Source organism: Lissotriton vulgaris, chromosome 8, assembly GCF_964263255.1.
Source record: "Lissotriton vulgaris chromosome 8, aLisVul1.2, whole genome shotgun sequence".
NCBI lineage: Eukaryota > Metazoa > Chordata > Amphibia > Caudata > Salamandridae > Lissotriton > Lissotriton vulgaris.
The window spans coordinates 124,416,032-124,424,806 of record NC_141696.1 but is presented as its reverse complement, the minus strand read 5'-3'; the positions used below and the strand labels follow the sequence as shown (position 1 = coordinate 124,424,806).

At 44.5% G+C, this 8,775-nt stretch overlaps 1 pseudogene; it reads left to right on the top strand.

The window, feature by feature from the left end:
- Positions 1 to 1,763: 1,763 nt before the first annotated feature.
- LOC147693584 (uncharacterized) lies at positions 1,764 to 3,315 on the top strand (annotated as a pseudogene).
- Positions 3,316 to 8,775: the final 5,460 nt, after the last annotated feature.

Genomic DNA, 8,775 nt, shown 5'->3' with positions numbered 1-8,775 from the left:
CATCACTGATGACATTTGCCACAAATTCTGAATGTTAGTACTCTAGTTGCTCATTAGATCACTGTAGTAAAGCTGCTGCTCACCAGGGAAGTCTGCTGCTGGTATTCAAAGTGCATGTTTCAGTCTGCATCTTAGAATTTTTTTAATGAAATAGAAGAGGATTTGAGAAGTCAAAATGTGCCCTAATTTTTCTTTCTTCAGCACTAATCATAATTTCTATGACAAAATGAACCCCCTCATATTGTTCCTTTGCAAATTAAATGTTTTAAGTGTTACCACTTTATTCCAATCAAGATGACTTTAGGTGTGCCATACTTTTGTCATAAGTAAGACTGTTAGCGCTCTAGTTGTTCTTTAGAACACTCTGGGACATTCTGTCATTGGGCTATACTTGGGCTACATCTGGGGGATATTTGTGCTCCATTTGGGCTCTTTTGTCTCTGGTGGCCATCTTGGGAGACTGCATGTCAGAATTTTTTAATGAAATAGAAGAGGATTTGAGAAGTCACTCAAATGTGCCCTAATGTTTCTTTCTGCAGCACTAATCATACTTTCTGTGGCAAAATATACCCCCTCATTTTGTTCCTTTTTAAATTAAATGTTTTAAGAGTTACCACTTTATTCCAATCAGGATGGCTTCAGGTGTGCCATACCTTTGTAAAAAGTAGGACTGTTAGCGCTCTAGTTGTTCTTTTGAACACTCTGGGAAGCTGCAGTAGAACACAAAGGAATCAACTGACAGTCTCTGTCCTTGTTGGATGTCCATGTTTTACTGAGAATGTCAGACTTCATTCTCACATGACTGAGAAAGATAATGTGAATTTACAGAAAATATGCTTTCAGTTTAGCTTATAGATCCCCTTCCAAACCACTGTGGGAAAAGCATGAAATACTAGTTTTCTTTCAAACATGATTCATGATATCCCAGCAGAAGGCTTTTTCACATGGTAAAATCACCTTAGAACACACCACAATTCCTAAAATGAGTATGGTACCATCAACAAATGATTTATAATGTAACTAAAGTCCTAAAACCTTCTATTAACTGCAATGCTTTTTAATGAAGTGCTATCATGTATATTGGTCCCAAGATGGCTGCCAACACTTCTTGGATGAAGTGCTGACAGCCAATCAGATCTCACAATGAGATGTGTGGTTAGGCTCTGCCGTGATATATATATCTTTTGATTTTCTCAGCAACTATCTGGAGGGATTTACACCATTTAACCAAAAGCGTGATCTGCGTACCAGACCCTACCATTTTCCCAAATTTGGTGTAATTCCGTTAAGCGGTTCGGGCTGTAGCCGTGTCTAATCGTCCTATGGAAATTAACATGGGGAAAACACGTTTTGGGACCTCCCTTTTTTCTCGATAAAAATCGCTATTCATCTGCGAGAACCCAAAAAGCGATTCCTTAACCCTTTCGATGCTCATGACGAGCTCAGCTCGTCATGAGGCACACTGGAGCTGTGCTCATGACGAGCTGAGCTCGTCATGTACACTAAGGATCACAGATTTCCAGCACAGGAGGGGAAAAGTCCTAGCAGCCAAGGTGTTAAACCCCAAAAAATTGCAAAATTGCGATTCCTTAATGGAAAAAATCGCAATTTAGCGAATTTTGCAAATCAGCCAATCGGAAACTCTGGTGCAGCTTCATGACATCAGTACCAGGAAGTGACTGACTACCCATGCTGCACCAGAATTGCTGAGTGAGAGTCACAGTGAGGGAGAGTGGAAGAGTGGACAGTGCAACTGAAACACCATGGCTGAAAGTGGAAACATGGCAATGCCTGAAACACAGCAGTAGCAGCAGCAGCAGCAGGAGGGAGAAAGTTCTAGAAAAAGAAAACTAAAATTCTCAGAGGCTGAACTGGAGAGATTGATACAGGAGATGGTGCCAAATCATGATTCGCTGTTTGGAAAGAATTCCCTGAAGGTGCCAGAGACCCGTAAAAGACGCATTTGGGCTGCCATACAGGCAAAAGTGAACGCGCTGGGAGTGACACACCGGAGTGTGGATGTACTACGAAAGCTCTGGTACGACCTGCGCCAGCGCTCCAAAGAGAAGTTGGCTGCCAGGCTGGAGCAGTCAGGGCACACCGGTGGAGGGACCTCAACTGTGCCGGACTCCACACCTCTGGAGGAACTTGTGGAGGGTACCCTGCTAACTGAAAGCGCGACGGGCGTGGCTGACCTAGGCAGCTCAGATCAACCAGCATCTAGACCAGGTAAGAAGCATGCCATCACACCCCTAACACTCCCCAGACACCCCCCAGCAGCGACCTAGGGTCAGGGAAAATAAATTTAAATTTCATGCCAGAGCAGGTACACAGGCAGACACAGCAATGCATCTTTGGAGATGTAGTCACATGAAAATCAAAGTTGTGTTTATCAGCCACGCTAGTCAAATATTGCATGTGCAGGTCAGGAAAGAGAAATAAAAAAGTAATGTAATCCCAAACTGTGAAATATTTTATTTTCACATTGCAAATGAGTAAAGTTAATAAATGTGTGCTGTTCTGTCCACAGCACCATCTACTACACAGCCTACAGGCAGTGGAACAGTGACCGAACGTCCAGACTCTAGAGACGCAGGGCAGGAGCAAGAAACAGATGGAGAGGACAGCCCTGTCAATCCTCCAAAAAAACAGAGGAGAAACATAGTGAGACCACTACCACCAATGGAGGACGAGGCAGAGGACAGCAATGGTAATTTGCACTCTGAAGACACACGGCCACAGCAAGAGTCCCATCCACAAGACAGCTATGTCCCACAAGGCACAGCCAGGTGCAGACAACGCACGCCCAGCTGTTTTGGAGATCAGGGTGATGAATCTGTGTTTACCGGCCTGGAATTGAATATGTTGCAGGTGCAGCGCCTGCAAGCAAAAAACATTAAGGCATTACAACGAGAGGTGAGTGCAGGGCTCAGGGGAATACAAGGCGAACTGAGGGGTGCCATGCATGCGCTTTGTGGTGAGCTGCGCACAGAATGTGATGCTAGGCGCCGAGAGCTGGAGCGCACGGACCGATATACACGGGCCATCAACCGCTTGGCCTCTGCCACTAACATCCAGACCAGGCGTAGCATTGTAATGCAGCGGGAGTTTTCACATGGCATCCAGGACATCGCTACAGCAGTTGTGCAGGCAACATCTGCTCTTGATGAGCTGCGGGCAGTCCGTACTACAGGCCCTGGAGTACTAACTCCCAGTGAAGAGGACGCACAGTCTGTGCGGAGCAGCAACACCCCACCACCCATCATGGAGAGGCGCCGTAGTGGCAGGAACAATAGGCCTGCTACGTACAATTAGAATTACGCGGTGCAACAACTAGCAGCGGCCTTAGCTCGGCTGGGTCGCATATGTGGAGTTCATTTTGATGGCATTGGGAGAGGTCAAATAAAGACTTGACTTTGCAATCACTCCTGTTTAATTGTAGCACTGTGAGTTAAACATGTGCATGATATTAGGAGTGTGACTAGTTAGCATGAAGGACGTGTGGCATTGTTTATCCTGCAATTAAGGAATTAAAACACAGTCACACATATAAGAATTGTCATTGTGTCATTATTTCTTACCTAGAAGTAGTTGCGCGTAATCTCATCACGCCTCTGGCGCCCAGCTGCAGCACCAGCTACACCAGCTGCCATGCATCCAGGTCCAGGCCCCTCCACGTCAGAGGATTCAGATTCGCTCAACTCCACTGGTGCGCCTTTCCTGGTGGCGATGTTGTGCAGCATGGCACATGCTACCACTATTTTACAACATGTTTCTGGGCTGTATTGGAGTGCTCCTCCACTTTTTTTATGCATGTATCAGAATCTGCTCTTCAGTATGCCAAAAGTGCGTTCAATGGTGCCTCTTGTAGAAATGTGTGCTCGGTTATATCGCCGCTCCCCAGATTAGCAGGATTGAGGTAGGGTGTCATAATGAAATCCCGGACTGCATAAGCACTGTCACCTGTGGGATGAAATGTCAATGGTTAGTCACTGAAATGCACATGGTAGTCAGTAGAAATGTGCCCTATGTTTAAATGCATTTACCTAGTAGGTATCCCTCGCCAAAATCACCTCTTGAGAGTCTACGGTATGGCCCACTGTGACGGAAGATGAAAGCGTCATGTGTGCTGCCTGGATACTTTGCTACTATGTCAGTGATTATGTTTTTGGCATCACACACCACCTGTATGTTTAGTGAATGGTAGCATTTCCGTTTTCTGAATACGTACCCATTGTTTGAGGGGGGGGATATTGCAATATGTGTCCCATCCATGCATCCTTTGACGTGGGGGAATTGGGCAATATTGTAAAAGTCCTGCTTGGTCTGGGCTAGGTCCAGTGGGGTGATGGGGAAGTGAATGTGGTGTTGCATCCTCTGTGCCATTGCATCGAGGAACGCATGGAAAAAGCGCAACAGGGCACTTTGTGACACCCCTCCTGCTGTGGCTATTACCCCCTGAAAACCACCTGAGGCCAGTAGGTGTAGTGAACACAGGACCTGGATGTGAGTGGCGATGGCTTGTGTCCTGCGTGTGGGGTGTTCAAGATAGGGTCTGAGTTCTTCAATTAAATCTAGTATACTGTCTTCCTCCAGTCTGTAGTGGGTGTAGATGTCCTCCTCAGTGCGCTGGTAGATGGTGATGTGGGCACGGTATATCCTCTCCTGGCGTCTCCTCCTCTGCGCAGCAGCTCTCAGTCTTCGCCTCCTCACTATCACGTAAAGCCCAGACATTGTGGGAAAAAGTCTGTTGCATTGTGGGCTTCCTTTAATACTTTGCACCTGGTTACCACTTTCTCTCACTTGGTGGTAATTGCGATTCTCAAAATTGCCAATTTCGTGAATTCGCAATTTGCGATTTTTTGATACATTCCATACCGAATCCTTATTTGCGATTTCCAGATTTGCGATTATCGCTAACTGGGATGATCGTAAATTAAGGAATCGGTATGGAAATTGCAGAATTCTGGCTTACGCAAAGTAAGGAATCGCTATTTTAGCGATTCCTTATTTTGCGATGAATTTTTGCTTCATACATTGGGATTTGCTAATTTTTAATTGCAAACGCTGTTTTTTGCGATTCGCAGCGTTTGCCACTGAAAATTAGCTTCATACATATGGCCCTAGTTCATTAAAAACATCCACAGAATCTCTCACCGTGATCGGTGTGAATTTGGATTTGACTTTGAAGGGGGTGTCTGGCTTGATCCAGGTCAATGCTCCAAATCCCGGTGATTCCTGTCCTGCATATTCATTTGTATTCGCCCCCTGCGGTCCCTCTCCTTGGGTGATGTCTGCTCCACTTTCTAGTTCCTGCAGATCTTTCAGTATGCCACAGTACGCAGCTATTAATTTCGATGTGCTTGAGGTAATTGTTGTTGCACTCGAATTTGACTAGGTTTGAGGCTGTAATTTGTGGAACTTCTGAAGCTTGAGTTTCCTGATAAATTTATACACATCTGCAGGCTTATGTGTATAATCAAAATTGGATTCAGGGCAGTAAGTTAGCCCCAGGGAGAGAAGCTGTTCCTCTGTTGTAGTCAGTTTTATTTTAGCCAGGTTGATGATCGTATTGACTTTGACTTGTCCGGGGGGAAGGGGGGGGGGGTGTAGCTGTCAGCCTGTTTACTTGTTCCTCCATGTCCCCCGTCCCGACCACCCCGCTTGCTGCCGGCTTTGCCTGACTGAGCTCCTTCTTTCTCTCCTGCTCCTTGTGCGCCGTTTTTTGCCGGTTGGCCTCTTGGTCACAGTGTTTCTCTCCTGCTGCGTCTCAGTTACTCGAATTCCTCTCCCATTGTGAGTCTAATTGAGTTCCATTTCTGTCGATCTTTCCGACCCTCTGCATCAGACTCACTCTCCACCGCAGAGCTCAAGTCAGAAGTAGACAGAGTTTCCTCTTGTTCCTCTGACTGGCTCACCTCCTGCAGACGAAATGTATCATATTTTCTGGCAAATGTAAATATTTGCCTATTGGCATAGTCCTCTTTGTCCCTCCTGAATTTGTAAGTTTTACATTGTTTGATCTTATCTTCCTCCTTTTTTAGTCTTGAGAGAGCGCAATTTGAACATAAAGTATATCGTAGCCATATTTAGACGTATATGTTATAAACGTAGGAATGAAATGCATATTGTAATGTGGAGTTGATGACTATAGCATAAAGTCAATTAGAGTGATATTATGATATAGGAAACGTAAATATATTTACACGTTAAACATGCATTAGATTTAGAAGGCCATACACGTAGTGGGCTAATGTAGAAATGCCTACGAACAGTAGAACGTGCAGAGTAGAATTCATGTATGTGTGTAGTTTAAATACAGAAACGGCAAGAGAAATGTAACATGGAGAAATGTGCAAGAAACATACACACGACGATAATCAATGTGAATAATTTATATTCTATGTATTAAGGTTTATATTCTACGAAATTGTATTTTAGCTAAGATCTATTCACATATGGACGAAGTATTTGGTAGATACGATTATATATAAATGTATGTTAAAGGTTATATTGTGGAGAAGAAGTTTGTGGGAATGCTAGAAGAGTTTAGGTCATTTGTGATTATAACCTGAATGACCAAGGGTTCGCAGGAGTGTAGTCCAATGTATATAATTTAGTGGGCTCACAGGAGTCGTGAATAGTCTTCACATGAAGGTGCGAGCCGAAGAGTCTAGCATTTGTTAGATTTAAGGTGACAAATGTCGAACGAAATTTATTGCCTAAACATGAGAGGAGGCGATTGGAATTTGAGCTTTGTTTTGAATGACCATTCACAGGACCTAGAAGGGTCAAAACCACCGTTATAATGTGAAGGTCTTGTTTAAGGTTATCTGACTTTGGATGAAAGTGTCAACTAAAAGTTGCCAATAAGAAGATGAAGATGACATCTAAGGAGAAGGATCAACCTAACGGACGACGCGAGGAGATGAAGCAATGGAAAGAGCCAGAAACTGACATCATCGGGGAAAGTCCGTGGTGGGCGTCAAGGGGCGTTCCACCCACACTGTGATTGTGTATTTTAGGGACAGCACCCCGGGGAGAAGGTAGCAATTGGCAATTGGAGATTAGGAACAGCGAGGCGAATTGCTCAGAGCGAAGGCAAGGGTAGATGCCTTGAGCAGATGCGCTGAGAGAGATCAGAGCGCAAGGGAGCAGTAGGCCGAGGACCCTTAGAAGAACGGATGGGTAGGCAGAGAGGGTACTGCTTCTTAAACTTAAGTTACCTTTAGAGGTTAAGAGAGTTTGAACTTCCTTGGAAGTCAAACTGCTGACACCTTTTTAGGGAAGAAACTTGCGAAATAGGGATATCACCTAGTATAGAGTAGGGACAGATTTAACTTGATTATTTTCTCTTTCTGTAGATGACGCAAAGGAACCACTTCATATCGAAGCTTTAAATTGCTGATTTTGGAACTGATTTTGTATTCTTTGTATACTTTGAGATTTATCCTGAGAGGATTGTAATTTGCATTCAGATTTGACTTTTATATAAAAACCTTAAAACTTTATCAGTTGTAAGTGGTTCTTCAGAGTGGCGTCATTTAATGGGGTTTTACTAAACCTATGTGGGAATTGTCTTTTACTCAATGACAGATACTAGCGGTCCAAAATTACGAATGAGATAAACTATTAATTCGATCATAAATTGATACCAAAATCTCATTCCCCGCAGTTGGTAGCAGAGTATGATGGTTATCTTCTTGAGGAAGACAACCTAGGCCAGGTTTAGTTTACCCCAAGGTCCCTAGTCATCGACGACCAGAAGAAGAATCCCTGCCGAAGACGGTGCTGACGGTGCGTCGAGAGAAAAGCAGCAGAATCGGTCGAGAGTGAGTATAAGGGTCATGCGTTGTAAGATTGCGGTGTTTTATGTTGTTCCTGTGTTGTAATGTCAAGCGGAGTTGAATGCCTGTAGTGTGATTGAGGGAAGGTTGTGAGCGCGCGCAACCGGATAAAATCTTATGTCCAGAGGACTTAAGTGGTTCGGGTGTATCGAACACCCAGAGTAATTTGTCTACCATTTAATGGGGATCATGAGGTACCATTGATCGCCCACAGACCGATGATAGGGGGAGCGTTTGAGAGAGTGTATGAGTAAACGCATGCTGGTCGTACGTTTACTGTGTGAAAGTAACCTATCAGTTGAGGTGAACGTCTGACCGTACGAGGAAAGACGTCTCGCCAGTTGAGGTGGCAATTACAGTTAGACTGTGGCCGTACAGTCAGAGAAAAGTGATCGCTTGGACGGAAGTAGTCATTTTTCGGCGTATGAATGAAACGCATGTGAGATCGCGAGACGAGTTGAGAAACGAAGGAAATTGCTGCAGAGGGAACAAGTGACGTCAGCGTAGAGTCGCGCTGAGATTGGTCAGTCGGCGTAGAACAGCGTTGAGATAGGCCGCCTAGCGAGAGTCGCACCGGGATTGGTGGTGGTCATCGGGACGTAAATAAGGAAGAGAATTAATAAGGGAAAATCGTAGATCAAAATGAAGTGCTTTAAGGGTTTAAGAAAGATCTTTAGGAAGAATAGAAGAAACTTATATGCCGGAGAAGAAGCTCCACCAGAAGGCACACCAGCTTATCATATGGCAGTAAATGTAGGCTTACACTCGATATTATGGATTTCCGAGTGGAATAGGCTAACAGAAGGAGAAAAGGAATTGATGTTTCCGAGATTCGGAACATTTAAGCTAGACGTGTTGAACCAATTGAAAGCGGTAATGCTTGCGACAAGACCTCTACCGAGGCCGACACAATTCGAAGCTCTTAGTG